A 27154-nucleotide genomic window follows, 5' to 3' on the forward strand; every position below is an offset into this window, starting at 1 on the left:
ATACCTCCATCTTGTCAGCTTAGCTTCAGACATGCAAACCATTTAAGTGGAAGAGTGAGCCAGCATTAAGGAAGGATTATAGAATCTTAGAGGTTAAACATTGCCTGACCCAATGTTTTCTCCGCCAGGAGGTGGATCGACTGATAGGATGTTTTCTTAGTATGTTATGGGTAATAGTTTTTTGTTTGTTTGTTTGTTTTTTAATTCTATGTGCATTTGTATTGAGAATATCAGGAAATTCAGGTATAGATAATGTAGCCGCAACATAAAAACAGTTTTATCTGTATTGATGTACTTTAATGAAATCACATTCTTTTAAATATTGAGAGGAAGAACATTATCCATTATTCCTTTCATAGACAAAATAAGTCTTTGTAAATGTACATTTACTCATTATTAAACAATAGGATTTGCATTTTTGGTGTATTAAAGTCAATGAACGGATGAGAAATCAAAAAACAAAAATTCAAATGCATTTGAAAGTAACCTTATAGTTACATCTGACCCCTGTCTAAAGCCCTTGTTTCCCTTCAAGTCTCAATAACAACAACTGTACTTTATCTCACCCCTAATTCCACCTTTTCTCTTAAACCACATGCCCCCTTCATTCCTCTCTGTGTCAATCAGTCAGTCAGGCAGTCAGACAGGCAGGCAGGCCTGTGCACTGTCTCCCAGTGCATGGAGCCAAGGACTGGGCCAAGCAGGGGTGAGTCATGCTGCAGGAGCCTGCTACTGGATGTAAAACAGAACAGTTGTTTCCTGCTGAGTCAAACCCGCAGCTCTCATTAAGTCATTATGCGGTAATTAGCCTGCGTGTTAGCGGATAGGTAGCGTAGCAAGAGAGCAGTAGTCTACGGCTGGAGTCTGTATCCATATCAGGCAGATGTAAACTCAGGTCACTTAACAATAGTCTATTGGCTGGTGATTGTTATTTGATCGAGTTATTGATCTAATCTGTGCTGACTTTGACATGATGCATGCACACTGGCTATTGCTTGTGTTTTCTTAAGACAGGCAGGTTAGGTTACAGTTACTTCAGGTCATTTTGTACTCACATTAGTGTTTGGCTCTGTGTCCAGACCAGGTTCTGGCACTGCTGGCCAGTCAGAGTGATGAAGAACCACTGTGCGCGTCCGTATCCCAGCAACGGTCAAGCCCATAAATCAGCACGCAGGGAAGGGAAACACAGGACAGTCTAAAGACAGAAAGAGAGTCTTTTGAAAGTTCGAGCGTTTCTCAAACAAAACGCTCCCCTTTCTACTCTTATATCCTTCTTTTACTCTCCTCTCCACTCCATAGCAACACTTCAGCCATTCTGTTTTCATGTAGAACAATAATCAATCAAACAAGGCCCATGAAGCATGTGGGGCTGGCAAGCAGGTGATATGGGTAAAAGGAGTACAGCAGCAGGAAAAGGTAATCACTGAGTTTATACTATGTGAACAGTAAGTAAGTGAAGTTTTTTTTAATATAGTACTATCCTAAAAGATAAAAATCAACATGAAAACATACAATTTAGACACACCATATATGCATGCAAAAAACTAAACAGGCCAGTCTTATCAGGTGGGTCATTACACCTATCACTTATCTTGTCCACAGTGTCCACAGATCAGTTCAAAGGAAATGAGTTCTAGGGTTGTCTCCTTTTATTCAAAATCGGAACTATTTTGAATAAAAAAATGCGGTAGTTCAATTTATTCCCTTGTAATGTTGTATAAGCACAAGAGACAGCATTTCAGCAGGAAGTGTGCTTAAAATGTGCTGTCCGCCTGACCCATTGTATAAGTGAACAATGTCAATTCCACAAAGTAGAGCAAAGCTATGTGGGTTGCTTGAATTTCAACAGATTACGTGTTAATATCAATTGCAAAATTGCAAATACAGAATGTACAGTATTTGGCTGGCTAAACTTCTTCTATTGTTTCCTCTTTGTACTACTGGAATGAAACAATGAATGAGATTAAAAGGAAGACTTCAAATTTCATGTTTTTTTGCTGCTACTGCATAAATATATGCTCTGTAAATCACATGTCCTGTGTTCTCCTTTGAGAAAAGAAACTAAAAGGGAGAAGTTTATAGTTCATATAAACGGACAAAATATTATGAGCATTTTCAATATTATGCACTCCAGTACACCACCACCACCACCACCCACTACGACCTCAATAATAAACATAAAGTAGAATTATTACCTTTCTGACAATGTCAACAAAAACTGAAAATTTATAGGCTTTGTAAAAGTAGAATTTATGGCAGAGCTGTTGCCTTGGATTGCATTAGATTGCACAGGTGTTCCTAATAAATTCTTTGTCTGTGCACATTACGAGTTTCTCTTAACTGAAGTAGGGTGTGCAGCATCTTCTGATATGACATACAGTACAAGTCAAAAGTTTGGACACACCTTCCCATGCCCTTGTATGAGAAAGTGTGTCCAAACTTTTGACTGGTACTGTATGTGCTTGGGGTTGCAACTCAAAATTAGACAGGTGTCAGGCCCAACAAATATATCTATTCATCCTTTCCCTTTAATTTCAGCTCCGTTTTGACCTAATGACCTTCCCTCTCTGCCTGGGAAATCCCTAATTGCGCCACCAGCAGACGCATCCAACACTCAACCTCCATTTGTGGTTAATAAGACTGGCATGCATCAAAGCCTTGGCTGGAACGAGATGTTCTGAGCTGCCATGAGCTGTCATGAGCTGCTGTGAGGTGTTATGATGTGGTGTTATGATGTGCCATGACCTCAGGGGTCATTTGTCACCAACCTTAATGTGGTACCTCTGAGTGAGTGTTGATGGTAAAGGGCTTCAGGGCCTGGAACTGAACCAGCGATGGGCCAGCCAAGGCAGCAGCTGCACGCAGCACATGAGGAGCTGATGGCAGGTAGAGCAGGTGCTCTCCTCTAAATGAAGGGTTTTATAAGGCCTTAATGACACAAAAATTACGATTGGCTGGTAAATATAACTTTATATTAATTAATAATTTCTGAGAAGCTTTAATCCTGATGTTAAAATGGGTGCCAAGAGAAAAGGTGACGAAAGCAAGAGAAAGAAAGAGCCAAGAAAAACTGATGAGTATTTAAACGTATGCCAGTGATCTTGTGAGATCAAAGGTGAGACTTTAAAATAGGGGCTTTTATTGTTCCTGGGCTCCCGGGCTTATCTGGTATTAGTTTGTAATTACTAGTCTATGTGATTCCAAAACTGATGCCCAATTTCCCTTCCAGTAGATGATAGATGATAGCCGAAATGTATGTTACTTATGCAATGATCAGTTTCCATCTTTGAAAACAAAACAAACCAAAAAACATTATCATAAGGATCTTAATATATTGTTTTATACTTTATCAACACTTTTTTTTTGCAATCAGCCACATTATAAGAGTAGCTTTAATTTTTTTACATCATATTTTGCATCTAAACTATTTCTATCTCAAAGGTGAAGTGCGTATGATACGCTTTTGATTGGCCACAAACAACCTTTATAGAAGAGTACAAAAATATGTGCAACAATGCCATCCCAGCCTCCACACAATCACAGTAATGCTCACACACATCACAGAACAACCACAGATTATAGGCCACTTCTTCAGTAATTACTACTGGCCAAGACTAGGGCATAATCTTGCAATTTCCTCTATGACGCGCAAAGCATGCTACTCCATATAGGCACTCCACTCCACATGGATCCACACGGTCTTTTTAAACTTGGAACACATATTTGTGATTCTTCAGATAAGAGATTAGCCATTACCTTAAGTGTACATGTGTTTCAAAAACAAACACTGTTTATGTGGGTTCATTTCCTGGTGGCCATGGCTACCGAGCATTTACCTTACTCCTTGGCAGATATCATACACCTTGCTGCATCACAGTGGAACGTCGGCTGCACTACACAACCTCACGGAGAGAGATGCACTAGCCACCACCTCTCCTTGTCTCTCATACACATACATGTATATACAGATGCTTAGAAGCAAAAATATTTGATTTAATGGAGTAGTTTATAGGTTTGGTCATTGTCTAATCTGCAAAATATGAATAGGCAGTCAAGACAATACATGTTACATACAATCCCCAATTTAAATGAATTGTTACATATTATAACCATACATGTATTCACTGGCAGACCCCACTACTTACAACTCATCCTTGTAGATCATAAACAGTAGATTTACATGCTTAGATGAGCCTGTTCAGCCTTATGTATTAAGTACCCCAGTCTATCCACTTCTTATCCAAGATTTAAGTGACTAGTTGAGAGGCATACAATCATTAAGGGGGTACTTTGGTATTATAGTATAGTATTGTACTTATACAAGTTGGGGATTGTGGAAAAGACAGATTTAAAAAAATAGAACGGTCAATGTAGCAGAGGCCGAGATATCGTGACTTTTAGTCCCTAGGATGGTCAAGCACCAAAAGAGCTGGATCCTACACTTACCATAATTCAACTAAATAGCATCTTTGGTTAGACAGTCTCTGCTGGTTAAATGTCCATACTGTATCTTTCAAACTCCACACCACCAACTCATAAAGCAGGCTTTCTGCTATGTCTCATGGCTAATCCAAGATGACCCCTCATGACATCATCAGGGTTTGTTTTTTTTAGATTTGACAAGACTTATCTATCCAGAGAAGACATGATATGAGGGTTTTCACAGACTGAGTAGTACTCCTCATAATGAGTAAACTGATCTTCATGTGTACAATCGATGTTGTGCCCCTTTAATTAAAGGTCTCTGCCTGTGGAGTTATGATATGTATCCATTGATTTCTTGAGATGAAAAGTATCAAGGGGAAAGTAAAGCATTGAGTACGCTTCATGCTTATGAATGCAGTTCTGTGTTAGCCCACTTCGCTAACTTAGGGAGAATAAACGGCACTCACTGTGATGTGTCCCCCAATGCACCCAAGCACACAGCATTTCATCCAGTTAATTGCAAATGCATCTGTAGGACAGTGTGGAACACAGCCTTATTTTTAAAAACGCATTGTTTCTCCGCAGTGGAGAAAGAAGACATAACCTTCTCATCAGGAAGACGGGGCTTGTCAGTTGAGACAGACGCCATACTACTGCCCAACAGTGGCATGCTCAAGGGAAAGGACTACTAAACTGAACTAGTGGGGGGAAGAATTGGGTGCAATCTCTGGATTAAGCCATGTTGTGATGCGCATTGCTGAAGAAAAGTAGATGAGGATGAATGGGGGTGAACACTGCCTTTTAACAGGGGCAGCTCCTGCTTGGCTGAATGCGTAAATGCAAATGCACATTGTGCTTCTTGAGGAATATGACTGCTAAGTCTATGGAGTAAGAAAGGGTCAAGACTCCAGCAACACCTCTAGTATAAACAGCAACTTTATTATGGTATTATGGTCTCATAATAAAGGTGTTCTTTATACTACAAATGTTGCTGAAGTCTTGACCCCTTCAAACTTCTTTCCTTCTCCATACACCTTGGAAGTAGGTGAAATTGTATTAGAAATCCCTACTCTGCTTTAAGTCTATGGAGTCATAAAATGGAGACATAAAATATGCACATACAGTACATTCAACACACCACCTGCACCATGAACACACCTTCAATTGAAAATGCTACATTTAATTGCTCTGAGGTAGCTATAATGCCTTGAGGCTGGTTTGATCTGTAAAACCGGGAACACTCTTCCTTGTTCCAGTAACAATACCACCCTGTCAGGGTGAACTAATCTGCATAATCATCATGAACTGAGCTACCAGCAAGTTGCTGAGCCTAAAACAACTCCTCAGTGATTAAACTAAAGATAACAAAAAAGTAGGGGAACAGAGAAGATAAGAAAGAGACAGCTGTGGTGAAACTGGGTGAAAGACGAAGACATCTGGCAAGAAAGGGAGTATATTAGCGGTCTATTCTGGTCAGATGTGGAAGGTCAGACATAGCCCCCCTTGTTGGTGCAAGATGCTGTTGTTCATGTTTGGGCCGCTAATGTTGTGCAGACCCATCTTCCTCTGCTTTGTTTCCTGTAATGAAGACATCATAGAGTGTGCTCTCCTCAGTCCTTATCAGCACACAAAGGTCTTTATTGAGATGACCTAGGAGAGGTCGAGGTGCAGGCTTTTGTCTATTCAATGAAACCGTGTGTTATGGAGTATTTTAAAAATAGCACATTCACCAGGTCATGCACTTCCCCACTTAATGATTAACTTCTTTTAACAGTACATTACCAAATAGGTCGTGATATGTGGTTGTATTTTATGGACTCTGAAAGGAATGCAAACCAGTTGTATTAATCTATAAATGAGTTTTAATAGAGGAATTTTATTTTAAAGATGTGTTTGGCTTTTTATAGGGTGTTTCATAAAACTTGAGACAAAGAAGAATACAGGCTTAACTGATGAATTAATCAGCAAACACCAAACTTCAAACACTTTTTTTTTATTGCATCTTCTTTGTTGTATGAGGGACTTTCAATATGGTGGAACGAATAGTCATAACAGTACACTGTCAGCTCCCTGTTTCTTTCCTAACAAGATCTGCAAAAGTGAAATTTGAATCTGAGCATCTATAACTGTTGTTCTGTCTCCTTCGTTTAATGAGTTGTTCAGTAAGAGCATTTCAAAGTCAGTAATAAAGTGAAGATGGAAAGTCTGCTGCCGGCACCAAGAGAGCCAGACACGACACTGACACCTAGTGTTAGAGCAAGCAACTTCAAGATTACCTCAAAGGCCACTCTCAAGGCAGTATATTAATGATGTATTCTAGCAACACAAGACAGTGCCTGTTAGTGATACTTCATAATACAAGAGGATTCGTGTAGGTATGAAAACACAAATAAAGAGGTAGCAGTTCACTGTATGTTTGTGTTTCCCACGCTGAATTGTCAAAACAAACATGTGGAGGCTTGAAACCAAAATACGAATTAGTGAAGAGGTGAGTGAGGCTGATACAATTGAACGTGACATTGTTCACAAAACCACACAAAGACAAATACACATGCCATCATATGTCTTACACACACACACACATACCCATACAGTGAGCCTCTTAAAGCCATAGAGAAGAGAGTAATAATTATGCGTGTAAATTCCAGGACCCCTCTCAGCAGCTCTGCTGACTGGTGTTGAGAGCTGCATCCTACCGGCCCAGCTTGTGATGGTAACCCACACAACCAGCTGCGACCGCTTCCAGACCCCCTATCATACACTTTCACTGCATTGCTGAAGTGTTGGCATAATCCCGTATAGAGGGGATGTGCAGACATATGTATGCATCTGGGCTGGTGTGTGTGCTTGAGCAGACATAAAATACAGTAACAACATGGATACACACTGGTGAGGAAGCAAACAGGCTTCACTTTTATTTATTTACAGAAGTTTAAACTTAGGTCAAACTAAGTGCACAAAATAATGTGTAAGAAGAAGAAAAACATATTCATTACCTCTAGCTGAAAAATATAAAACAATATTCACAATTTGACAAAACAATCCTAACTCAAGGTCCACATACTAGCTTATTCCAGAGCTTTGAACCTTATCACATGATCTTCATCAGTGGATGGAGTTTGGTAAGATCTCAATTTTCAAAGTCAATATGGAAATTTGATGCCTAATTTTCAATGTCAAACATATTGGTCATGACATAGGAAAAACCTAAATTATTAAACAGAGTTTAAAGTCTTTTAAAACATATTTTATAGGACTTTGCTGAACTTGGATGACGATTAGATGACTGGTTCAGTTAGAATTAATCTGTGAATGACTTTGAAAATACGAAATGAAGGTATCTGGAAGATTTCCCTCACAGAATTGTATCTTGTATATAAAAATGCATATTTGATAAACACTAACACTATATGTTTCTGAAATAAAGGAGCTGATTCGGTGTAAGGATTTTAATGAGCGTTTTTAGAGGAGGAAAATGTCGTAAGAGACTATAATGTACTCGCCCGTACTACGCTGTAGTATGAAATTTTATAGTCGTGGTAAAACTGTTGCATCAGTACAAAAGCATTGCAATAAACCAATAAAAGTGCCGCAGCTTGACGCAGGTTCATGTTTTTCAAAACTTTTCGAAAGTTTGCCTATAGTGCAATGAAAGATTGGCTGTATTGCACATATCGGTCACATTCTCCTTTTGTTTGCTTAATATGAATCATATCAACAAGAGAGCTTATCTGATTGTTTTATTTAGCAATCATGTCACTTTTGACAGACTAGTTGGTCAAATTGATTATATTCAGAAAGAAAACTTTGGCCCATGTAATTGTAGCTCAGTCTCATCAACTGATGATGGATCAGTTCGCAGGTCATGTCTGACTGTATCAAAAATATGCAGCTAAACCCCTCATGGAAAATTAAAATGGACGATTTACACTATATAACCGGTGGTAAGCAGGCAATGAACAACCATTCATGCATTCATTTATTTCAATATACACCCACATTGATGAGGTGCCATAAAGCGACCAAACTGACCTCTTCCTTCAATTATCATCCCAAGAGGTCCTCCATGAGGTCAGCACGACCACCACAACCGCAGAGGGAGGTTTTCCCTCCTTCATTTTCTCCCATGGGAATTACAGCAGCATGTTTTCCCTTTCTGTTGAATGTTTATTCTGGTAGACATGGTGGTGGTGTGATATCTGAGATGCAATGAGCCAAGACTGCTGTGAACACATTCCTCCCTATACCTGACAGATGAATGCTAAGCATGTAGGTAATGTGAGCACTGCTGAACCAAATACACACCTCTGGGCTACTGTGCACCTCACTTAGCTGGAGGGAAAATGGTGTGTGAGAAACATCAGGCTGAGTTCACATCTGTATCTTAAAGCATGGTGTCTGGGATGCTGAAAAGAAGAACACAATTTATTGAACACAGCTCATGTCTGGCTGGGCAGATGGCAATCACATAATGCAACTATTTTAGCATCATAGTGGCAAGCAGGAATCAGCTGGTTTAGTCTGGGAGGTGACTAAGAGGCACAGAGAAGAGGGAATAGAGAGCTCTGTGGTGACTGGACTGGTCTAACCTGGCCTATACCAAGCTGTCAGCAAAGAGGCAGATGACAAACACAGCAGAGTGGAGGAGAGGAGAGCTGGGGAGGGTGGGTGTGGAGGGGGTCTGATCCCTGTTACATCATCTGTGGCTGACAGACAGTGTGGCAGACTTATCTGTCTGTGGTCTCGGGTGGCATTTGTCTGGACTAGCAGTGAGTCACACTTTCTGTTTACCTCAACATGAACCCATCCCTGAAGCTCCTCATTCACCATCCAACAGCCTCCATTCACCAGCCGCATGAGGGCCGGTAGCAGGGTGGCTTCCACCCGCGGGTTGGCATGTGATGCCAGGAATGTGCTGTGCCCACACCTTGCTAAACCATGACACCTTTCCTGTGGTGCAGGAGCTGGTTCCTTTCAAAAAGCTCTCAGCTGGAACCAGGAGAGTAAATATAGCCCTTCTACTGTAGCCGCTCTTCCTCTGGAGCAGACTTGGGTCAAACAGTGTTGAAAATACTGTTCTACTGTTTGTTTTTGCCCAGTGAGGTGCCAGATTTGTAGGATTTGCCATATAAGACAATAAATGAATCCAAGGCTGTTTAGACAGCCACAGGAAAGTGCTTGAAAGTAAGTTTATTACACTTTTCAATGACAACTTAACAGACTATCTGAATTGACCTGATGTGGCAAACCCCAGCCACCTGGTTCTCCATGATTCTTTAAATAAACACATGTCTTTCCTAATATCAAGTCTGCCCAGTGGAGGAGATTTACACAAAATGTTCTCATTCTGGCACTGAGAGCTGTAATGGAAGAGGGAAGCTTCCACACACTTACTTATTTATCATTTCTAGTGCAGGTTGTTGTAGAAACGTCACCTTAGATTAGTGCTGCAAATGCCCATTAGTGGTTTTTGAGTAGGATGCCGTCCATAAGCAGAGACAAACAGCTTGCCACCATGACAGTGCATTCTACAGTATATCTGGGAGCGTATGCTGGTAATTAACATTGAGAGAGGAATGTATAAACCAGCAGAAAATAAAAAATCTTTTGCATATTGCACTTTTAATGTTAGCTGCACATCATGGCAAACTTTATTGTGCAAAGGCTTGAACAAGATATTTTCTAATGCAGTTGTTAATGGACTGTACTGATGATAAATTTGGAAGAGTTTCATGCCAAGCAGTTATAGAAGTGCTCCAACTGTGAGTCACTTAATATTGTCTATTGGAACCATAGAAATGGCTCCTTCCACTTCTCAACTCTACAGAGGAACCGGTATTCACTGGTCAGTCAATCAGGAACCTGTATAATGGCCGTTCTGACTGCAAGGACTTCTAACTGTAAAGAGCTACAGTAGCGCTCAAATAAAAGTAGTTGTAACATCTAATTTCTAAGAGAAATACTAATATATGGTATTATTTTCATTCTCAGTTACAGTCAATTTTAAGACAAAATAATGGTGCCAATTGCCAAAATGTCACTGATAAACAACAATGAAGAAAAAATAATTAAAATATAAAAAGAAAGATCAAATTAAAATAGCTTGTGTGCAACATAAATGGGGCCTTTTCCATTTAGAATGGAAAATGGCAGTGCCCAGGCCACACACCTCTGTCCATCACATCACCAGCACATTACCGTTCTCTCCATCTCCCTTCCTCTCCCACCCTGCCTGCAGCGACTGCTTGGCAGCGGCTCATGTGACCCCCCGTGAGCAAGTTCAACATTAACCAATGATGACAACATCCTCAACTGGTCAGGAAGCCCCATCAGTGGGACACAAACTCAGATTAGTGGCTCATCCCCGGTGAAAAGAGCCCCTGGCACTGTGCCCCTGCTTCCAAATCTAAACCAGCAGCGCTCTCGTGAGAATGACAGGGCTTGGACCGCCGCTGCGTTAACCCGCCTCTACCTCTGCCAGGCAACTGCCTCACTCACATCCTCTTTTCTATCTCTTTCTCCCTCAATCTGTGCCTTTCTCATTCATCTACATATCTAAATCTCTGTCTATTCAATAACATAAAAGATGTCATGAAAAATAACATTGGAGAGCCAGTATCGAATTTGATTTATTAGAACTGGTGTTTGGAAAGTTTCCAACAATACCTAGCTTTAGTCTTGGCTCACTGGAAGCTCATGTTTTGTAACTAGAATCTATGCAACTGTATCTCCTTACCTATCTACTGCTATATGTCCATCCGTCTATCTATCTTATCCTGGAGAGGAGGAATAGCAGCCTCTGCATCTCTGTATACTGGTCCAAATGAAGGAAACCACAGAGCAGCTAACGAGACAATGATAGAGCCAATCAAGAAAGCCAGGCTTTGCATTTATTATAAGAGCCCCAACAAAAGCCCTGGACTCATGCCGCGGGGATGAGGCCACACTTCAAGTAGAGCAAGACTAATCATGAATGCAAATAAGCACAATGAAAGCAACAAGAGCAAGAGAGGTGCTGCAATGTCCTTTGGTAAACTTCTGGGAAACAGCACTTGGCACGTCTCATGGGTTCTACTTATCACTCAAAGAGAGACTGAAACACACTAGCTGCTGAGACAATGATGTATTCCCACCAAGCAGACAGAGAGGCAGAGGGTAAATGAAACCGAGAGAACAAGAGATTAGCAGATAGAGTTTGCAAAAAGGCAGTGTAATCATCTCCGCTAATTTTTGCAGTTTTGGCAAGTAGATACACTCATTAGAGACGGAATAACCTTACAAGCAGGGCATGTTGTAAAGCTGTATACATCATACGGAGAGATGTCACTGATTTTTGACAAAATGCTTTTGAGAGATGAGCAGGGTGTAAAGAAGAAATCTTTATGCTCTATATGACAGCTTTATTGGGATTGATCATGTTTGAGTTGTGTGGTGAAACCTCCAGAGAGGTATCACTAACTCGAGTCTGCCGGCGCAACTGATATTGCTTCATCTGATGCTAAGCTCTGAGCTCTGAGTATGGCATTCCTTATTATTACTAGAGATTGTTGTATATGCAATCATATGCAATAAGATATATTGATAATAAAAACCTGTAAATTGTGGAAGTCTCTCTCACACACACACACACACACACAACAAACACCATATAGACACAAATAGTAGTGCACACACAAGCAGCGGTAGGTAAACTGCTCAAATACACAGCGAGTTATCCAGAGTTAAAACAAGCCACACAAACATATATTGACCAAAAATGTATAATATACATGTTTATAAACAAAATAATCTCTGTATCAAGTATTGTATGTTATTATACTTGATTATGTGATTTAGAAATTTGTTTATGTTCGAAGAGATGAGATACAGGTTTAAGTGGCTGTACCGTCCATAGTCGAATCTGTAAGTCAATAGTTGGAGATTTAGAGAAGTATACAATGGCTTCTGGCACAGAGCTGAACCATTCAGAGCGGAGGCTATCTGGAACACGGAAGAGTGTGCCAGTTCGCACTGAAACATAAGCAAATACTCAATGAATGAGCCAGCTTCCAGGAAAAGCCAGAGCCCAGTGGAGATAGCTGCTAATCTGAGCATGAAGCAGAAACCCAAACAGAGGGCGACCGCAGGGCAGGCCACCCGAGCACGACGGCCAAATGCATCAGACACCTTTGGGTGATACCAAACCACAGGACGCGCAAGAAGCCTGGGAGCCACGGCAAAAGCAGAGCAGCTGTAACCCACCGTTGAAATAACTGACCACACAGAGAAACATCAATGAGGAACAACCATCTAGCCGCTGCCTGTAAGAAGTGAGGAACTCTTTACGTTACACTTCAAACATGTAACAGAGGATTTAAAAAAGATTCACTGGCTGTGACTGCTAAGCATTTTACAACTGGTTGACATTAACATAATTTTTCATCACAAGAATCTTAAATCGTATTAAAATAGTCATGCAAATTCAGAGAAAAACAGACCTTATTAGAGGTTTCTTTGCCAAATGAGACAGAGCGTTCAGAAAGGAAACCACATCGCATTGTGTAAGAATCTGTGGTTCTACAGTTCATCATTAACATTTTGTTACTGGGTAAAACATGTACTGTTGCGGTAAGTTGTTTAATGCTGATTTGAGCCTGAAAATGTGTAGAGTTATGCCTAGCGATAGCCACTTTCACTGACTCAGGAGCCTGGAATTTGAACTATAGTACGTTGACCAGCAAGAGACAGGGACATACTTTTTGGATCATTTGACAAGATGGGAAACTGCCTGTGGCCTCCAACTAAGAGTTCCCCCAATGGCTACAGTTATACTATGATGTTTAGATGTAAGACATTACATAAAATGATGTGTCTTTTAAACATGCATGTATATTTATATACTTTTAAATAACTTACAAATACCCTCAAAACGCTTCTTCTATCATCGTCAATGGGCCCATCTGCACACTACAAACTAATGTACTATTCACTAAACTGGCCACTGCAAATGCCCACTGCTGCGCACCTGAACACATTTGTTGCTAAGGAAGATGAAACTCCTGTGTTCGAGCCCGAATCAAACAATGAAAAAGAGTTATTACAGTAGACATTTTAAGTAAAAACACATAAGGGAAACTAAAACATTCTTTGCAAAATTCCACCAGATATCCACAGTAACACTGTTGTTACTAACATACATGAACTTTCCCCGCTGCAGCAACTCGCTTGTTAGATGATTGTACCAACAAACACATTTGGCCATGACACTCATGAGAAAAGAATTCTCTATTCAAGAAAAGTGGTAGAGACAGGAAGAGATGGTTGTCCCTGTGAGAGGTTCATGTCAGGGAAGAAGAGGAAACATGAAATGATTGTATCCATGAAAATCAGTAACCTTTTTAATACCAATAATATTCTTTCAATCAGGGAAAGGGTGAGAACAAGGCACAAGGGAGGCCCTGAGCCTGGGTTTGCTATATATCTGTCCCTGGGGAGAGACTCCTATTATTCCAAAGACCAACAAACAGAGAACAAATCACACTGTCTTCACCACTTCTCTCTTATCACTGGGGCTGTCACTTTGTGCCAAGCAGCATTTAATTTTTGGCTGTATGTTATCTTTGAGACACGAGTCATACAAAAGAAGAATCCCAGATGCAACAACAATGATCTTCTCTTCCACAGCTGGTGACAAAAAATGGTGGAAATCATTCATGGTGAAATTTTCCCTCATTTTCCAATTTTTTTTTTTTTACTTTTTCAACTCTCACCTCCACCATTGTTTCCTGTTGTTGGTCTATCCTGCACCACCCACTATTCCATGGATTGAGGTCCAATTCACTTGCATCCCATATGAATAGCAGTGAACCTCTCCTGGCTCTGCACTCTGTATGGGTCTTCAGAGTATCTCTCGACTTTCCCAGTAAAAATGCTAAATGTGCATTGACAGCTAGTTTTCTTTTTCCTTGATAGAGGTATTAAGCATCCAGTGTACCAAATCCAAGTCTGTCACAGCAAGGTTTATGTAAAGAAATAGTGTTTACTATTCATCAGTGCTGTAGCTGTGGATATTTCAACAAAAGGAAGCTATTTTAACAATGGATATATCATTAACCACTTAGCTACATAAAAACTGTATCATCTCTCTGAATAAGAATAAGTTTAGCATTGTCTAAGTACTACAACTGGCACACATGCAAAAGCTTTACATTCTGCTTTACTGTGACAAATGTACAGTTAGCATAGAATCTCTTACATTTTTTTCCAAACAGATCTCAAGCTGGTTACAATGCAGTTGCCTTTTATGTGTCTACAACGTCGAACACTGAACAACTTCTGTAAAATAAATATGAAACCCAGCAGAATTGCTCTTGCTTCATTACTGAAAATACTGACAAATTGCAGGACATCTGTGGTACATTCAATCAAAACCCTTTTGTATCTCATGTCAAAATGCTATTTACAACTATATGCACTGCCCTACAATACCATTGTATTATAATGTTGTAATGTTGCATATAAAATTGCATTACAAAGAAATGGCTAAAACTGCAAAAACATATTCTTCTTTGAAAACCAAAATGATTATTATAATTATAGACATTCATAACTCATTCGATGAATTACTCCCTTCGCAAAGTCTAAAGATGTCCGGGGATTCCTTTCATAGAGAAATGGGCAATTATAGAGAAGGCCAACACTACTGTAATTCATATTGACAGGAAAACAATAACAGTGTGGTTGTTTCACAAACAACTGGAAAACACGAATGTGGGCTTTCCCCATAGTTTTGTTTGTGGAAAAGCCTGTTTGTCCTCAATATGTCACATTCTTCACCATCAGTGGCACAACACACCGCATGGCCTTGACCTAATGTTGTGGTTTTCCTCTTAGGAGTAACCAAGCATATTTGACAAACACACATTCACACCATTTCACACAAATGTTAGCAATTTTAGGGGAGCGTTAAAATTCCATTTCAGTTAGTAGAAATGGTATCTACTGAGTAGTGAGAATAATTTTCTAGAGAGATGCTTTGAAGCAAACACAAGCATGCAGACACACTCACACACATGCACAAAAAAATGTATCCAAAGATACTACTGCCCACCCATAAGGAAGTAAGCACCACATAAGAAAATAATACAGTAAACAGGAAACATGGGCGTAAGAACACCAAATGCATTCTGCAGTTTCAGCTACAGTCTGTCAGCACAGCAGCATCTATTTCTGGGAAAGGCTGTGAAAACCACGAGCAGGCTATCACAGTTGAAAAAAAAAAAAAAAAATCTACTCCTGGTTTTGGAGTGAAAAGATATTGTATTATATAGTCAAATAAATGACAAGACTAATGAGTGACAGTAGATATGTAAATGTGATGTTTGTGAGCTCAGTAAAGACCATAAAGGAGGCCAGTTTTCCACTTTATTGTCTGCAGCTGTCTGGTTGAGTCAGGAGCACCGTAGATTGGCGAGTGGGCAAAGTTTTTAGCAGAATTGGCACTCTGCCAGCTCTTGGTTCCTGTCATTATCTGTGCTTTGTGTCTCAGTGATGGCCACATGCGCGTAATGAATAGGCAACTCTTTTCCATTAAAATAATACCCTCATCAAGTGGGCTCCTGTCAGCAAAGTTGCATCTGTGCCCGACCAAGCTCCTATGTTTCAAGACAGCTCCCATAGTGCAGGCCAAAGGCTGGAATTTTAATTGTTTCACGGGAAACAACTAGTTAGCTATTCAAACAGGCTGGCACTGGATAGCCTTCCATGAGAGATGATGAGCAGATAGAAAGAAGGGATTTAGGAAATGTTGCCGTAAATTAATCCTAGACAAACTATGGCTTTGGAAAGTTTTGCCTTGTTGAAAAGGACTACAAAGGGTGGACTACAAAGAGGAGTGGACTTGAAAGAGGAGGTTAGATGGAGAATGAGGAGGGGGTTGGCGGCTACTTGTGAAGTTTGCCAAAGGAAAGATGCATCCTTTTGAGTCTCAGGGAGATTAGACATTTCTTTAAGTGACAAAACACCTTATTAGCCTCCGCCTGACCTCTGAGGATTGACCTTTGACTTGTAACCCTGACACCACTGTGCTTTACTCCTGTTGGGAGTCATCAGCATGAGCCTTTTCATTACAAATAGCCGTTGTTCCAAAATGCAGAAAAGAAAGAGAGAATGCGGGGATTGTCTGGGTGCATGTGGGACAGAAGATGGAGGGACAGAAGTAAGGGGGGATGCAACCGAGAGAAGAGTTTAATTAGAGACACAGCACCTCTGGTAATCCACTCTCACTCTATTCATAAAAAGAACAAGGGTGGGAGGGATGGGCAGGGAGAGATGAGAAGTTTTTAACAAGAGGTCAGAGAAACTTTGGCTTAGAACATCGGCCTTTATCAAATCCACTGGCAAATCCGCAGATTAGTCCATTCCATTGTTTTCAGGAAGTCCGCTCCCACCGACCCAGAATGCAGGCAGCAGATTTAGGAACGTTGCAAGAGCTCCAAGCCACTGAGCTGGATGGCAGAGTGTGCATGTGTGTTTGTTTGTTCACGTGTAACTGTGTGTGCAAGTGTGCGTACATGAGTGCATGTGTCTGTGTCAATGTGTGCATGGGGGATGACACAGTGAGGAAGGGGCTGTCAGGAAGGCTTGGGCTCAAGCACGAAGCTCTGACCAAAAAATTCCAATGATCGCTCATGACTTTCTGGCCACCAAAGCAATGCCGACGGATGGCGGGCCGGTTTCCCACTGTGACCAATCCATAGATAATATGTACTTTGGAAACTGTCATCCCTCATGGTTTCATTAAACCTTTTTGATATTTACATGGCCTGCTGAGCTGTTCTCTATACAGAGTCAATTTGGTCAAAATGTGAAATTCTCCCCCTTGAATAAACACTATCCCTTCTTCCCTGCAGAGTCACCTTACCACAACTGAAGTAACTGGCATTTGATATAGAGCTATGGTCAAAACACTTGTGGACAGCAACAAAAATCAGTGAAGGACTACAGTATAAGTCAAATATTCAATTACTACATTTTGACAAAAGCCTTTTCCCCTCCTCTTCCTCTCTTTTACCTGTTGCTTGTCACAATGTGTCTCCAGCACTATGCTTCCTGTGCTATTCAGCCTGTGGAAATGGGGCATTGGAGTGATGACAAGAAGCAAGAATCACTTGCAAGCTCTGAATCTGTCTTAGCACACTCCTTCACCTATTTAAAGTAGGCTTCTTTCAACTCTGAAACCAGGATAGAGGAGAGAAAACACATTAGCAAAATAGGCAGAAAGCCAAGACACAAAAGGCAAATGATTTATTATAGCTTTCAGCAGAAATACCTGAGGAGGAGTGCAGGCCCTCAGGTGCTTTTCTGGCAGAGTATACAGGAGGATAAGAGAGTCAGTGCTGAGAGACACGCTGGAATGAGGAGCCTGGGAGTCTTTGGCAGTAGGTGGGCAGAGTAGATGTTGGTAGCTCTTCTTGCAGGTGGGGATTTCAGGGAGAGCTGAGCAAAGGGCGCTCCAGCCACTGAGGGGTAGGTGGAAAACATTTTTGCCACAGAGATCTCAGTTGTTTCCTTAAACATCACGTATACATGACCTGCAGGCTGGTGGCTGTTGCTCTCGTCTGATTTCACTGATTACTATCTTGAAAATACAAGAGGCCCTTGACACCTGTGATGAAGTGCATGATAAAACTGATGGAATTATTTTCCATGAGGGAACTTTGAATAATTCTCCAAAAAAATTACTCACACCAAATTATATTAAAATAATAGGTAAAACTTTACACACACACACACACACACAAACAATCCAGAGTAGTTCATCATCGTGAAAAGCATATACTTAGTAATGATAAAAATTCTTAAGAAAAGACTGCTGCATACAATTGTATGTTGCTGAGCCAGTACTCAATGATTAATTCTTAACATCTATAAATGGCACACAACCACAACCGAGACTTTTATCTTGCTGTAAAATAAAGTGGGTGAAAACGAGGAGAAAGTAAACAAACACAGTGTGTAATGGAGCTGTAGCTCACCACAGCAGTCTTTGTGGGTTGATTAGCTAATAATATCAAAATATCTAATAATACCAAGATATGTGTATTACTGTCAATTTGCTCTAAAAATAATGATTAAATACTGTTTGGAGAATCCCAAAGTCTCTGTATTATGTCATTAATGAACTGGTACAAACCTCAGTTTAACTGAAGTATTTGCCAGTTGGAAAGGATGACGACTGGTGGGTACACTAAAACGGTGAGTAATGGTAAAGTGATCGAGATGTAATGATGCATTGTGAGTAACAGTTCAGTATAATGTACTACCTTTCTTTAGAGGGCACAGACATGTTAAGCAACATACATACAATAATATAGTACTGATTAATTAATAACATTTAGCGAATAATTTCAAGTTTATCAAGAACGATGCATTGAAAAAGTGGCCAGTGTTCAGATTTATACATATCTTGGAATCATTAGATACTGATTAATTAATAAAGTTGTAATCTGTTTTCAAACCACAACTATCCACCATGTAGTCCTTGACTGACTAGGCAGGAATTTCTTGCCACTAATTACAAGTACCTTACTTTCATTAGTTCATTTGTGACCACTCCTGATAATGCGAATCTTGCTGTGAAACGTGACCAAATAATATCTTAAAAGTAGGATACCTTACACAAAGTACACGTATTTAGGATTTGATTCTTCTTTTGCTACCATTCACATGGACATCTATTACAGTCCAAAATTATGTTTATGCATCATGTGGAAACTAACACTTCTTTTTGTCAACACAGTCAATTTCATAAAAAGATCCAGCCAACCAGTGAGGAGTCACTCTTTATAAAATGTATGAACCCACTGGCTTAACAGCACATTGCGTGGTGGGTGAATTCCTCACAATGTGACTGCGCCAAGACAGTTGTTCAGCTTGACATGGAAACTACTGTGGAAACAAACTGTGTTGACCAACAATTCTTAAGCCATGTTGTTTATTGTAAAAAACAAACATTTCAACCTCTTTGGCTACTTTCAAAAACCACATGTTTGTTTTAGTTCCTACATAATGTGCAAAAGGTTACAGCTCACAGACCATGTTCGATAAGTATTTCTATAGAATTGTTATAAATGTCATTGTTTTCTTAGCAAAGAGTTTTTGTTTAGAGCACATTCACAAAGATTCAGAGAGCACCTCTCAAGACTAAGTTTTGGCCCTACTTTACTATGCCTAGTGACTTTTCCTACTCAAATGATCATGATTTTTAACACAAAAAGCAGTCAATGATGATGCTGAGTCCAGTTATTATTGTTATTAGTTAGTATTTTTTACATCTCAATATAAATGCTAGCTAGCTAATTAATAATATATTTCCGTCAATGTCAAAAGTTTTTACCTTCCCAAAGCTTAAAGGATAAGGCTGGTAATTTTCAGTTTTTCTTATTGTCAATAAATCTCATGTGCAGAGCCAACTCAATAATGAATTGATGCTACATACAAGTATTGTGTGTATCTAGATTCCTCTGTGAGGTTACGTTTAGAGCTTTGCTAGCTTGCTGTGCTATGTATAACATCCTCTTTGTACTACATTGTTAGATTCTCAAAGAACTATGGTGTTTACTTAGTCTCAAAACCCAAGCACATAAAAACCATGCATATGCACATGATACAAGCTCACAGAACAGTATCCGTGAGCAGAAAACCATCCTTGCGAGGGAGCATTTCTCCTCTGCAAGTGCACAGAACAGTATCCGTGAGCGGAAAAGCATTCTCGTGATAGAGCAATTCTGCTCTGCACGCAAAAACGCTTGTGCTTGTCATAGCATGGGGCAAGCTCGACCCTCCCTATGCACTCGCAAATGCTCATATCGCTTATCAAGTTGCCTTTTGAGACTTTTGAGGCGGGGATGGAATAGACAGTCCATTCCTTTGATTGGCCACTTTGAATACTGACCATAACCTTTGATTGGCTGTTTGGTTTGATCACTAACACGGTTGAAGACAGGCGGTTTTCTGAGAGAACAAGGGGAAACATAAATAATGATAGTTAGCAGCTGATTCTCAGTTTTTTACCACTTATACTTATGAAAAAGTGTTAGGCATCGTAACAAAAGCCTTCACGCTGTTTAAACCCACTTTCAGATTTGTGAAACCTTTATTTTGCTTATGAAAGCAGAAAAAGGACGATTTCACTGCTATTTCTCCATCCAGACCACATTAGACCAGGTCCAGATCAAAAACCACTATATTTAGACTTGTCAAATCTGGACTAGATTACCAAGGACACTCCAGAGAGTCATTAAAACACAGTTTCAGATTTATGAATCACCCTTTTTGTGTTTTCACAAATATAATAAAAAGGTTTTACAAATCTGAATCTGTGTTTTAATGACTCTCTGGAGTGTCCTTGGTAATCTAGTCCAGATTTGACAAGTCTAAGTATAGTGGTTTTTGATCTGGACCTGGTCTAATGTGGTCTGGATGGAGAAACAGCAATGAATCGCCCTTTTTTCTTTTTTCATAGGCAAAATAAAGGTTTCACAAATCTGAAAGTGGGTTTAAACAGCGTTACGACTTTTGACTACGATATCTAACACTTTTTCATAAAGTGGTAAAAAAACGGAGAATCAGCCGCTAAGTATCATATATTTATGTTTCCCTTCGTTCTCTTAGGCAACTGCCTGTCTTCAGCTGTGTCTGTGATCAAACCAAACAGCCAAACGAAGGTCATGGTCAGTATTCAAAGTGACCAATCAAAGGAGCAGACTGTCTATTCTGTCCTTGCCTCCAAAGTCTCAAAAGTCAACTTAACGAGCAAGCGGGTGTTGAGCAATTGTGAACACGTAGGGGGGTTGAGCTCGTCATAGCCCTGTGCTTGTGGGACTGCATTTCTACACGCAGAGCAGAAATGCTCTCTCAGGAGGATGCTTTTCCGCTCATAGATACTGTTCTGTGCGCTTGCAGAGCAAAAATGCCCCCTCGCAAGGATGTTTTTTTGCTCATGGACATTGTTCTGTGCGCTCGTATCATGTGCGCTTGCCTGGTTTTTATGTGTGTGGGTTTTGCAAATAATTAAGCACCGTAAAGAACTTCAGTACAAGTCAAGAAGTTGTGATATGTAGTACAAGAAGTTAGAGAAGCTCTGTAAACGGAACCATGTTCCCTTGCATCCACAGTGGCATCTGCTGTACATGGAACTACTCTCCAGAGGCTGAAAACATGATCACTATTATTAGTCTTTGGAGCTGTTTCTAAACAAACTAACGTGACTGTAATCTTTGGAGGGCAAGGAACATGGCACCCAGCGCAATGGTGTGGCTCACTGACATGTTTTTCATAGTTTTTGGACAACAATGGAGGTCTACACATTAAGATATATCAGGCTTTAGATACGCACACAATAATTGTATGTAGAATCAAGTCATTGTTGGTTTGGCTCTGCACATGAGCTTTGTTGACAGTAAGAACACTATAGAAAATTGCCAACCATATCCTTTAATTGCTTCTATGCACCACATCTCATAGATTCAAGACTTAACTGTGAACACGTTAAAGCTAAAATGAGTCAAACATTAGCTGACTTACTTTTAGTAGTCAAGATAGCAGCCTGTTCTCCCAAGAAAAATGACAGTATAGGTCAAAAATTCAGTTGCCAAAAACAGACGTCATCTAGTAGCTGTAGTAATTATGATCCGGAGAAGTGACGCAGTTCAGATGTCGTCAATATAAGGTGACAAATTTCCGTCTTAGGAGGTGGTGAAGAGATGGCAAAAAGTGGACTTAGCTGCAGGAGACTGTTGTTCGCTTCCCATTTCCAACCACAAGTGACACGTTTCCAACCGCAACTCGGGACAGTCTTTTTAAAACCATAACTATGATTGTCGTTGTGTCTTGCCATGACGATGAAGGTTGCCTAAATTTATAGAAGTTAACTTTAACCCACACCATGTTTCAAGTGATCATTTTAACCCAAACCATGATCTTTCCCTAACCCTAACCAAGTGGTTTTTGTACCCCAACCTCAGTGTTGGGGAGTAACTAGTTACACATAACAGTGTTGCATAATTATATTACAAAATAAATGTAATTGTAAACCATTACAGTTACTGAGAAAAATATGTAATTAAATCACAGTTACTAATCAAAATGTTGGTGATTACAAAGAGGTTACATCTGAATATGTTCTTCTTTTGGTAATAGGCTTATATGCAGAATATAACATTCATTCTGTTGTTTTTCATCTTTTCACCTTGCAGGAATGCCTTCTTTTCGCATATTTCTGGACAACACGGGTCAGCAAAGCCATTGGCAAATTTGAGTGCAACACCATCAAGGGTAGGATGGCTTACAAGGAGCTGTCTCTATGTTTAGACAGGCTCCATTCATTTGGCAGTATGTGCTCAAATTTTGAGCGTTGTTTTTGATTAGTTCTCTTGTTTAATTTGCACCGCCTCTCGTCTGACAATCAAATCATTGCGATAGCCAACCTGAGTCTGCCATGATTGTGACCAACTGACCATTTCAAGGCGGGTGGCCATGTTGTCGGACAAGAACACCTTTCAGTGCTGGAAATTCAACAATATTTTCCTTCTGAAATCAGAAAAGGGCTCTAACATTACTGTACAGAGTAAAGTTTGTTTACCAGCAGTGAAAATGCTATCAACATTAAAATGCTCAATTTTACCTGAGGAAACATCTACAGGTAAGTTAATGTAACTGCAATCAGTCACATAAAATTAAGTACCTCCCGCCCCACCATGGTCTTTATTTATTTTGCTTGGTGCCCATCCAGTAGGCTACATATTTATGTTTAATCTCCATTCATGACAAATATTTTAATTGATTTTGTTATTTATTCTGATCTTAAGTTATATTGAAGAACTTTTAATAAAAGTTTGACAGTAATCGGTTTTGAGTACTGTTGTGAGGTTTACACTGCCTGGTTTATATGTATGTTTTTGGGACTTTTCAGCTTTATTACACAGTTTGAAACATTTGTTAGAAATGCGATCAAAAAGTAATCAAAATAGTTACATGACTTATTACATTTTTAACAAGGTCACTAGTAATTTGCAACCTATTACATTTCAAAAGTAACCTTCCCGTCACTGCTAAATCATTTTTTTAAACAGTGATTTGTAACAATTTAGCAATTACTGTCAAGAGAGGCGATATATTAGAAAATGCTTCTATGGGTCATTCTGGAGTGCATGGACAATTTACCAATATGGTCATCAAATTATGAGGATGTGTTGCAAGATAGACATAATAACAAGCACCACTGCTCTGGTTGAATCAACACTGACAATTTTGAATATTTGCAAACTGCTCTGTGGGACAGGTCTGGGAATTCTGAGCAAACTGGATAACAACATCAAAATGTTTTTATGAACCTCTGCCATTCAGACATGCAACACATCTGTAAACCATAGGCCTACACTAGGCAGTCCAGTGATGGCTGTGAAGAAAACTTTACTTTTTTAGAGCCGGCCAAAATCTAGAGGAAACTTTTTGTTTGAGTTGTTACACAGTATTACACATTGTTCAAAGTAGCCCATAAATCTAACCACTAGTGAGTAAGATGTTCCCAGTTCTTTAGCTCAGCATAGCTGCATTTTCCCAGTGGCCATATGACAGAGATTTTACGTGTTACTGGATTGCTTGTTAGTGGTGATATGGGTGCCAACCAACTATATTCATTTGAGACAATACATGGTAAAAAACTCAGTATTGCTCAATGTCATTACATTTTTGGGAAATTTTTGACCCAACTGTGCCAGCACCAGACACTTTTAGGACTGTGATGAAAGAAGAAAAAAAAGCTTTTTCCTGAGCATCTCGGTATTCCTCGTCATTTGGAGTTGTCTTAAGGGACTTTAAAGCTCAACAACTGTAGAAATTGAAAACTGATTTCAACAAAATTAAAAAAAAAAATTATGTTATAATACAAAGAACTACTGCACCCATGAAAAATTGGCAGTGTGGACTTACATCATGGTAACTTGGTATCATCCATATCCATAAAACTCACCAACACTCTCTTTATTTTTTTTCAACAATTTAGCTCTGCTCTCTGTTATCTAAAACTGTTTACACCATTCAATCCTCTGTCCTGCTGTTATTACAAACATAGCCCTCGACTTGCCCATGGACTCACCTCTTTTGTTGAGCTGTGACACTGAATGCACAATAGTTTAGGGAGGATGGGAAGTGGTGTTCGGTAAAGGCAGTGAAAAACTGAAATATTGAATAAACAAAGATTGTTTGATTAGATTGTTTTTAAAAAAAATTACCATCCTTATCTCGACATACGGAATGAATGGCAACATACTGTTGATAAAGGAAGAGAACAGGGATATTTCATTTTAACTTCGGCTTTCTTTTGACTTAGGATCCCCTTGACTTCCCCTACTTTATACACAGTTAGTAGGTTGTGTTAGCTCTTAAAATATTTGTGAATTCAGACTAAAAACAATAGCCCTACATTTCAAACTGACAAGTTGATTTTTTAGGATGCTTTTAGAAGTTTGAAATTACACAGGTACAATAAATAATTGAGCAAATTATAGTTATGATCTAAGAGTCACAAGGTATCATACCAGGTTTCTTTTGACTGTCATTTTTTATTTTTTTGACTGGAATTGCAACAGTCAAAGTTACATGTGTGAACAAGAGAACTTCTAGAAAACAGAGATGGTATGCTGTGAGTGAGTATTGTTTTCTAATTTAGTTCATTCAGGTTTAAATTCGGTTTCAATTCAGTTTTTCTCAAGTTCGAAGATGGTGACTGGCTGTACTTTTAACCGAGTTTGATATCACTATCCACCATATCCCACAAATTTGGCTCTTTCATTACATTTCTACATCTTTTTGCATGCAGATGTCTTTATAGATGAGCAGCACTAATTTTATTGATAGTTCTGTTTTGTTTCAGGTACAGGGTTCGTGTTCTGGCTGTATTTGGGGGGCTGCCTTGTGACACAACTCTGATCATAGGTTTCATGTTGCTGTTGTTCACTGTTGTTTACCAAGTCATTCAATACAGTGCTGAGGCTTAAAAATCTGTATAGTTGATGGAAATAAGTTATGTGTGGTTTGTCGGTTTGTAATCTATCCCAGGTAAAACAAATAAACAAACGCAACAGTGCACTGTGGGAACACCATGAAAGTTTTCCTATAAGGCTATCTCTGAGAGCACCTTCTTTACAAGGATGGAAGAGTACGTCAACCTTCGTATTGCAATGAAACCTAGCTAAACAGTTTCCCACAATGCAAAGTATTGGTCAGGTTGACTAAACAAACCTGGATTTTTGTTTGGGTTTTGCCATCGTGTTATGGATGCCAAGTTACTCATTTGTGATGTCTGCAGCTGTGTCTGTGTATTTTCTCAATGTAAATTCTAGATGGGGAAATGTTCTATCACTCCTGTGATGAAAATAAACATGACTTTAATTGCTTGCAATTTGTTGTTTTTATTTTGTTGTTGTTGCTTTTTCTTATTCACATGATCACACATTAACATTGCTGTCTAAGTTTTCACAGACGTCTCACCAGTGTTAAGCCCTACTTTAGTTCTAAAAGCGTCATTGGCAACTTGAAGAAAAAGCAAATATTTAACTGAAACTTAAAAATAATTTTCCACCCCGCTAACAGGACCACACACACATGCACACAGACACACACCAACACATACGCATACATGTGTGTTGGGTGTGCGCTCTCTCTCTGTCTTTCTCTCTCTCTCTAACACACACACACACACAGCTCTGCTTTCCTTCAAAGCCACATCCTGAATCTCCTTCCTCAGGGGAGAAGATTTACACTGTGGTTGTCCTTCAGGTACACCATAAGAGCTCTGCATTAAAGCCTCTACTCTTATAAACCCCTGATTTTTACTTGGTTTACAGTAAAATGGATACAGTGGAAAGAATGGAAAAGTGGAAGATCTGCATTTAGGTATGAAATCATATTAGTAGCTTCACAGAAATTTCAGACCTGCATCTACAGTGCAATAACTCATTCCCTCCTGAGACTAAAAATCATACCATAATAATCACATGGGGAAAAAAACAAGAGGAATTACTCACATTACCAGGTTACAAGTACATATTGTATTCTTTGGCTGGACTCCACTGAGGTGGAGGTTAATGGGGGCTTGAAGAGGGCAGCCAAGGCCAGGGCACTGGAGGAAGCAGTGGAGGGGGTTAATCCAAGCTTGCATATGATCCAGGTAAACTGTACACACTTGGCCTCTACCATTGCGGCTTGAGTCAGCTATGTATGCGAATTGCATGAAGTTAAAAATGAGGGACCGTAGCCTTGGTTGGTAGCAAGAGTATTTGGTAATGTGAACTGTTTACTGACAATATCTGAACCCTACCAACCTTCTGCAACACACAATAATTTGACTGCGGTTGTATAATTTCAAGCCTGATGTTCGCAAGAATCTGGACATTAACACTAACAATTTACTGGGAGTGGACCAGTGGGGACCTGCATTTGCCAGTGGAAGACAACTGGCAGGGGGAAATAGAGGACTTTTAAAATGGTGATGGAAGATGAAGTTATCGTACACGCAGAAATGTGCTGCTAAAACACACCACAGATTTTAAGTCAAGGCATTTATACATCACCCAATCTCCCCTGATACTGTTTCAGTAGGGGCTGTGATTTGTTAGCCACATCGCTATGATGCAGCACAGAAGAAAAAACACAGGGCATACTTCTATTTTGCAAGCAGCAACATACC

General features: G+C 39.7%; 1 long non-coding RNA gene across 5 annotated transcripts; it reads right to left on the reverse strand.

The window, feature by feature from the left end:
* Positions 1–34: 34 nt before the first annotated feature.
* LOC137183354 (uncharacterized) lies at positions 35–25841 on the reverse strand. Of its 5 annotated transcripts, none has more exons than XR_010928457.1 (5): positions 21991–23185; positions 17735–17924; positions 17477–17636; positions 1056–1195; positions 35–729 (listed from the first exon to the last, which is right to left on the reverse strand). It is a non-coding gene; the product is annotated as an uncharacterized lncRNA (long non-coding RNA). The 5 variants fall into 5 exon arrangements; XR_010928456.1 differs by having other exon boundaries at positions 35–732; XR_010928459.1 differs by lacking the exons at positions 35–729; positions 1056–1195 and adding exons at positions 6552–8624; positions 8731–8831.
* Positions 25842–27154: the final 1313 nt, after the last annotated feature.

This window comes from Thunnus thynnus, chromosome 5 (assembly GCF_963924715.1).
Source record: "Thunnus thynnus chromosome 5, fThuThy2.1, whole genome shotgun sequence".
In the NCBI taxonomy this organism is placed as follows: Eukaryota; Metazoa; Chordata; class Actinopteri; order Scombriformes; family Scombridae; genus Thunnus; species Thunnus thynnus.